Raw genomic sequence first — 8,239 nt, 5'->3', positions numbered from 1 at the left:
CCAAGGCCCTTGAGGCCGACACTTGTTCTCACAAGTGTTGAACTCTGGCAAGCTGCCAGCCCCAAAGCACAACTTCAATGACAGGTATGAAGGCAGGAGCTGACAGGCCACTCTTGAAGGACACACACCACATAAACCAACAGAAACTAGTAAGTCTTTCACCGCTGGAAGCCGGCTGCAACTGTCAGCATGTTCTGGACAGCTGCAGAAGATTCTGGAGCCAGAGCTAAGCTGCGCCCACTTCAGCCTGGTGGGCACTGAAGCAGAAGGCTTGACTGGAGTCGGAGCAGAGAAACCGCGTGCGCTGGAGCTGCCAGCGGGTGGAAAGGTGGCCCTGGGGCCAGGCTGAGGGGTGGGGACAGGACGCCGGGTCTGCACACACACCAGGCACCTCGCTCCTACACGAGCACCGTCCCCCCCTCAAATGCCAGAACCCCGCCACCGCCCCGAACCTCTGCACCCTCACCCCCGCACAGCAGGCTTGCCCCGGTGTGCCGCTGCCCACAACCCAGGAAGGAGGGTCGCAGAGCTCTGAGACCACAACTGCATCCCGCCGACAGTGCCTCAGTGACTTCCCCAAGGACACCCTCTTCTCCAACACCTTCTGTTATTTCATGAAAATACATGCGCTCATTCTGTTCATCACTGTTTCTTAAAGGAGGTAAATGAACTACGTTATTAACCCAGACTCAACAAACATGGCCACTGTGCTAGCAAAGGCCCAGGCAGACGCGGTCCCTACCTCTAGGAAGCAACATCCTAAGGGAGAGGGAGTGACAGACGCGGGTTCAGACCCAGAACTCACCGAGGAGAGTGTGAGGGCAGCCGGGCACAGGTGGAGGGCGTGTGGGGGGCGGGGGGAACAAGCTCGGGGGAGCTGGGGAGCACTGCCGCAGGTCCCAGGAGGCTGACAGTGGCTCAGGGGTGCTGCGACGGCACGCAGGGGGACACTCACACACACAAAGCGAGATGCAAAAGTAACCAACCACGCATCACACAGGTAGAGTTTCACTTTCCTCTAATGTTTGAGACTCAAAATTCAGATTCAGCGGCCTTTATGAGTCCGAAAGAAAACCCAGTCATTCTGAAATGGCAGTAACAGATGATGCAATACACACACACACACACACACACCTGCTTTTCTCCCCCACAGGCTTTATAACACACCTGCTTTTCTCCCCCACAGGCTTTATAAGAAAGGGCAGGGCCACCACCAGCACTTCACAGGCGCTTCAGGGACTTAAGGTAAATGCAGTGCCCTCAAGACCACACTGCTTCAGGGGATTCCCTGGTGGGCCAGTGGCTAAGACGCAGGACTCCCTATGCAGGGGGCCCGGGATCGATCCCCAGTCGGGGAACTAGATCCCACATGCTGCAACTAAGAATTGGTATGCCAAAACTAAAGATCCTGTGTGCTGCAACAAAGATCGAGGGTCTGAGTGCCTCGACTAATACCTGGAACAGTTGAATAAATATTTTTTTAAACACGGTTTTATCTACTTCATTAACAAACATTCACTGAGCACCTACTCCACACCATGCACTGCCCTAGGCACGGTAGATACAGCAAAGAACCGAGCCCATGCCCTCAAGAGGCCCACGTTCTAGTGGAGGCAGGCGGACCCCAAAAAACAAAAAGCCAGGCAAAACCCAGCATCTCAAATGGTGATAAATCACTGTGAGAAAATACAGCAGGGAAGGAAGACAAGAGGGCTGCAAATGTAACGACCAGAGGCGCCCCCACTGGGAAGGTGACCTCTGAACAAAGACCTGAGGAGGTGGGGAACCTTCAGGGAGAGGACTGGGCAATGCAAAGACCCGGCGGCAGAGCAGCGCTAGACTCACAGTCGTCCGCTTGACCCTTGGGACAGGCCGCGTCCAGACAGGACCTCTGGATGCCAGGCAAGACCTCAGGATCCCTGAAACCCCCTTCTCTGGCCACTTCTGGCACCCTCTGGGCCCCGCAAACCTCAAGGGAGAAGCCTGAGTAGTGGGGCTTCCCGTAGGGTCCAGGCGCCTCCTGCACCCTAGTCTGATGCCGGCTGAACCCCAATGTGGGGTCCCACGTCAGCCCTGGGCGGCAGATGCTGGCCACCAGACCACGGCCGCTCTGGACACGCCCCAGAAGCTCCCACTCTGCACCAGCACCACAGGCATGGTGACACAGGGGCCTGTCACTGCCAGCCTTTCTCCTTCGTGGAATTCTGCAATTTCCTTCCTGCCTCAGCCACAGCGCCCCAGCGACATGCCTCAGCGCGAGACTGCGTCTCAGGGCCACACTGAGAGTGCCGCTCACAGGGACAGCTCAGGGCTCCTGCTTTCTCTCCCTGCAGTCATAACTCGCTGGTATGGGTATGTCTTAATGAACAATTTCAATTCGGCAGTAAAATGATGGTCGCAATGTTACCTTTTAAAGCATTTTAAAAGCATCAACTGTAAAATGAAAAGCCTATGAAGAAATCCCTCGCCCACAGTGAAAAGCCCAAATGTTTATCTGTACTCCCGCTGTTACTCTAAAGGGTTGATTTTGTAAGGTTTCGAGGTGATAATTAAGCTGCAGAGAAGGAACTCTGAGACGTCCTCACCGTGGTCCAGAGGACTCGCACCAGCTCTGGCCCGGAGCAGGGGTCAGGCTCACGAGGACTTCCTCCCAGCCCTCGGGCCCTGCGCCCTGTGGAGACAGCACTGCCCGGGGTGCCCGGGGCCTTGAGTGAGTCACTCCCACCCAGCACAGCCCCGTCAGCCCACCACCCACTTGGTGACCCAAAATTATGGTAAACAAATACATCTGGTTACTCAACAGCTTCTGAAATGTAAGTCTCAGGAGAAATTTAAAGCTCCAGCACCCTGTCCCCCAGCCTCCTCTGCCCTGGTCACAAGTCCTCGAGAACACGGCTCTCCACCGGGTCCTGACAGCGCAGCGTTACCACAAGTCCTGACTGCAGGCCTCCCGACACACGCGGCGCACCCAAGTGAAGCATCTCCCACTGAGGGAAGGCTGGAGCCCACGCCAGGGGCCGCAACCCCCACCCGCGCTTCTCCACTTCCCGGCACCAGCACCCTCTAACCCCCACAGGACAGGGCCCCTCTGTTCCTCTCTCTGGCTTCTAGAAATGCACGAAGTGGAGCCTGTGGCTCTGTTCCACCGCGGACAGGGACAGACGGCTGTTCTCAACTGAACTCAGTCTGAAGAGCCGGCGCCACCAACACCCAGCACCTGTGACGTCTCTGGAAGCGCGGTCACACCGCCCAACACACACCGCATCCCGCACCATCGCCAGGCCATGTGACCAAGTCAGCAGGCGGCACCCGAAGGCCCACCATCTCCGGGCAGGCCCAGGGCAGCACCTGAGCATCCCTGACAGCAGACAAGCCCATGTCTCAAACAACCGACTTCCAAATGAACTTGGAAAAGCATCGTCCGTAAACTGGGCATTTTCTGTACACTTAAACTGGTTTTACAGCAATGTGTATATAAGAACATAGGACTTTCAATTTCTTTGAGGATTGAGTTCAGCAGTCTCCTCTTAAGAGGTAGAAACTCTAAAGGAAAAATTAATGAGATGAATTAATTTTCATATCCACAAAAACACATCAAGGTTTAATGACACTATCAACCACTAAGGGAGTTTAGGAAAATATGAGCATCAAAATATCCAGAATCCAGGGACTTCCCTGGTAGTCCAGGGGCTGAGCCTCCGCACTTCAGTACAGGGGCCCATGTTCCATCTCTGGTCAGAGAACTAGATCCCACACGCCACAACTACACCCGGCCCCAACCCTGCAAGTCAAATAAATAAACCAACACTGAAAAACAAGTCCAGTATCCAACATTCAAAACTGCTAATGTGACAAATATTTGATTGACAAATAGATGAAAATGCAAATGAATTTGGAGCAAAGGAAAACAATGACCCACAGGTTATTTTTCCAGCTTCCATCAAGTTTCCTACACCAGACACCACACCTCTTCCCAAGCTGCAAGTGACGACTTCCCTAATCCTTAGGAGACCAACCGCTGGGTGAAAGGAGCTGGTTTTTAAAATTCATAGCCGTGTGTTTTTAAAGCACACCCCAGATCTTAATTACACGGTGGCAGGACAGTACTGCGCCTGGCAGATGAGGAAGCAGAGCGGCGACCATGCACCAGGCTCCAGGCACCATGGCGAGCGTGCAGGGGGCACAGCCCGCAGCCTGGGCGGCCTCCCTGAGCCCCTGCTGGGCCTGCATGTGCAGGGGCTCAGCAGAGATGACGACTTCTCCAAAAGCGCTCAGAGAAGTTGTGTCAGGATGAGAGACTCATGGTTTCTCCTCCTCTGTTTTGAAATGTAGTTTAAAACACTTTACAATGGGGCTTCCCTAGTGGCTCAGTGGTGAAGAATCTACCTGCCAATGCAGGAGACACAGGGTGGATCCGCAACCCAGGGAGCTCCCACACGCTGTAGAGCAGCTAAACCTGTGCACCACAACTACTGAGCCTGTGCTCCAGCGCTGAAGTGCGCAAGCGCTAAAGCCGTGCTCCGCAACGAGAGAAGCCACCGCAGTGAGAAGCCTGTGCTCCGCAACCAGAGAGGCCCCCACTCACCACAGCCAGAGAAAAGCTCAAGCGGCACTGAAGACCCAGCACAGCCAAAAAAATGAATAAAATTATTAAAAAAAAAAAAAAACTTTACAATGAAAAGTGATTCATCTGTTCATTCTGACAGATATTCACTTAGCACCAACCAGGTGTCCAATCCTACCTGAGCCCCGGGGACCAAGACGAGCAAAGCCAACAGCAAACAGCTCCTGAGTCAGCGCCAGGGAACGGGGAGGGGCCGCAGGAGGGCGGGGTTGCCTCAAGTTCCTCGGATCCCTTTGGATCTTCTTTCTCATCTCTGTATCTTTATCTCTTTAAAAAGGATAAAGTGCACATTAAGCAAGAATTTCACATGAACAACAAGCTCGGAAGCCTAAAGCTAGACTCATGGTTGGCGTGATGAGAGCCAGTCTTTCAGCCTGAGTGGGGAGCCTGTCACTCCGTGACACAGCCAAGGACTCAAACCTGGGGACCTGCACACCCCGTACTGAAGCAATCGCAACTAGATGCTTTCAAAGTGTCTCGGCTCCGAGGAGTTTCAAATTTCTACCTACAGACCTGCTGAGGAAGACACGAACTCCATGATATCACAAGAGTGAACTGTCCCAAACGCTTAACCATGACTTACTAAACCACCCAAACCTCTCACGTATTAATAGTCACCACTTCAAACAAACAAGTTACAGGTACAAGAAGAGAAGTTACCTCCAAACTGTTCAAAGCTGCACTCTGCCAGGCCGGACTCCAGCTCCACTCCTCACTAGCCACATGACCTTGAACGTGCTATGTCACCTCTCTGAGGCTCAGACTCTTCACCTAATAGCAGGGATGACGAGAACCGGAACTTCCAGGCTTGCCAGGAGGATTTAATGAGTTAATCTACACAAAGCACTCAAGCCGACTCAGACGGAGCATGCTATAAGCAGTTTTATGATTAAAGAACACAGGAGACACACGGTTTTCCCAACCAAGGGTCATCAGATCATAAAACAAACCCTTCATGACCAAAATGAAGCTCATCCCCTTTCCAAATACTATTCCCTTTTCTGTGAGTAAACCTGAATTAACAATGTACTGAGTGAAGAGGCCCAGCTCTAACTGCGAGGCAGATGAGGTGATACAGGACTGCTGAGCTCCGGAATCAGGATCACAGCCAGGCCTTCTATGGTCAGGATGCCATCCTGCTGCCTAAGGCTCCAGGCAGCGAGAGAAAGGATCCCAAACTCCACGGGCCTTCCTGGAGGAGTGCGCGGTGACGCTCTGGAAGGCCTTGCCGGGCGCAGCCAACGCACCGCAGAGAGGGCATCTCCCTCCGGGCCCTGCGAGAGGGTGGCGTGGACTGCCCCCCCAGCCAAGCAGCTAGGCCCCAGAGGGACCCTGCTCTCCAGTCAGGTGTGCTCACTGGCAAAGAACACTCTGCTAAGAACCTCCTAGCACCTCAAGAAACCCAGCAAAGCGGAGCCCAGTGCACAGAACCTGGTAGAGGCAGGGACAGCAGCCACAAGCCCAGCCCCACCCAGGCCCCACCACGAGGGGCCGGAGGGGAGGCGCCAAGCCAAGGACCCCCACAAGCCCAGTCCCGCCCAGGCCCCACCACGAGGGGCCGGAGGGACGGAGCCAAACCGAGGACCCCCAGCGAGCTCACGGAGACCAGGGCCAACTAGGGTAAAGCCCCACTCTCTGAGCCACAGTTCACTCTCTGTAGAGAGAGGTCGAGAACATCAACCCACTCCTTGAGGGCTGCTGGGGGCCCATGACAGACAGAAGCTCAAAGGCACTCTGGAAAGGGCATGTCTTGTGTCCACAGGGCAGACGAGACACGGCCCCTGCTGAAGGCTGGACTGCGGGGCCTGGGTGCCCGTCTGCGCGCGCTGAGAGCGCCGGCGGCCACCCGCTCCACCCATGGCAGCCTCCAAGCACAGGCAGACTGGGAGCTGGCCCACAGGACACTGTGGTCACCAAGGAGCTTGTGCAGCGTGACACACAGCAAAATGCCACCGCTCCTGACCAGCACACAACAATACCAAGGAACCCCGGGTGGGTGGCTAACTGGATCTCAATGAATACCCGAATAAGACTTTCTGCTGTTCCATGGTGCAGGGTAGAGAAAGTTCAGTTCAGTTGCTCAGTTGTGTCCAACTCTGTGACCCCATGGGCTGCAGCACACCAGGCCTCCCTGTCCATCACCAACTCCCAGAGCTTGCTCAAACTCAGGTCCATTGAGTTGATGATGCCATCCAACCATCTCATCCTCTGTCATCCCCTTCTCCTCCTGCCTTCAATCCTTCCCAGCATCAGGGTCTTTTCAAATGAGTCACTTCTTCACATCAGATGGCCAAAGTATTGGAGTTTGAGCTCCAACATCAGTCCTTCCAATGAATATTCAGGACTGATTTCCATTAAGATAGACTGGTTTGATCTCCTTGCTGTCCAGGCTGGAGAGAGGACACGAGCAAAGGGGGAAGCGTCTTGTGGGTGATTCCCAAGGGTGGCCACTTAATCCGTCCCCCTACTCCCTTCTCCAGCCCCTCAGAGCCGCTCACCCAGCCAGAGGCAGGAAGAGGAACACGAGGTCATGGCTGCCAGCTGCCTGAATGAAGTCCAGTCCTCAGGCTTAACAGACCACCCATGGATTGCAGCCCACCAGGCTCCTCTGTCCATGGATTCTCCAGGCCAGAATACTGGAGTGGGCAGCCATTCCCTTCTCCAGGGGATCTTCCCAACCCAGGGATTGAACTCAGGTCTCCTGAATGGCAGGCAGGTTCTTTATCACCTGAGCCACCAGTAAAGTCTAACAGACCACAAGACTCAGCAAACGGTGTCTCTGAACTGTGCTAAACTGGCACCTCCAACATTAACTTTACATATACTACACAACACTGAAATACAGGATCTCTTTGTCCTTCTCACTTCCCTGCCATACTCTGAAACTGCATACAAGCACACTTTACAAGCCACGAACTTGATTAACATGAGCATCAGGATGCGGGTGACTTCTGGGCAGGTGAGGGGAGATTATAATCAGCAGGACCACTTAGGGGGCTTCTAAGAGCTCAACAAAACCCTGTGTTTACAGGAGGGTGGTGGCACAGGCCAGTTTGTTTCAAATTCTCTATATGCACCCGTTATAAATACAACTTTAAATAACATTACTTAAAGGGAAATTAATGAACTGCCATTTTTCTCTACTTCTAAAAATAACTTTTATTAAGCACTTACTGTTTAATAACACACACTTCTGAGCATTTCACACATGGTATCACAGTTCTCAAAACAACTTCTGGGCACGAGGACCACTGGCATCCCTCTTTACAAACGGAGACACTAAGGCACAGATCAGGCCCTCGCCTGAGTCCCAAGCCCAGCGGTGAAGCCAGATACACACTCCCTCGGCCCTGCCCAGCTGGGGGGCGGTGGGGAGGGGGAGCTGATGCTCAGCCTGAGCTAGGAACAAGCAGGCAGGGCCGTCGGGGAAGCAGTCAGGGACCATTCCACAACGCGCCTTGGGCTCCAGTCCTTCCAACAACTTCTGTCACACTGAATCTAGCTGCAACAAATTCATACGAAGATTTATACTATGAAAGCATTTATTAAGAAATTACTCCAAACAGCTGGAAACAGCCTATGTAAATGTCCGCCAACAGAACAATGGCTGCTCAC

General features: G+C 53.7%; 1 protein-coding gene across 3 annotated transcripts in view; it reads right to left on the bottom strand.

Annotated features, from left to right (window-relative positions):
• PDPK1 (3-phosphoinositide dependent protein kinase 1) overlaps nt 1-8,239 on the bottom strand; it is a 60,786-nt gene that overhangs the window by 40,843 nt on the left and 11,704 nt on the right. The window contains exons 1-2 of one of the 3 annotated variants that reach the window (XM_010840327.1): nt 5,285-6,755; nt 4,743-4,891 (exon numbers count right to left, since the gene is read on the bottom strand). The exons of 1 other annotated variant lie outside the window; for it this stretch is intronic. The gene's annotated coding sequence lies outside the window, so the exon portion shown is untranslated. Of the gene's footprint in view, nt 1-4,742; nt 6,756-8,239 lie in introns of those variants that run through there. One more of the 3 variants, XM_010840326.1, reaches the window with a different exon arrangement.

Source organism: Bison bison, unplaced genomic scaffold (genome assembly GCF_000754665.1).
Source record: "Bison bison bison isolate TAMUID 2011002044 unplaced genomic scaffold, Bison_UMD1.0 scf7180017864144, whole genome shotgun sequence".
In the NCBI taxonomy this organism is placed as follows: Eukaryota; Metazoa; Chordata; class Mammalia; order Artiodactyla; family Bovidae; genus Bison; species Bison bison.
This window is presented reverse-complemented; position numbering and strand designations above follow the sequence as displayed.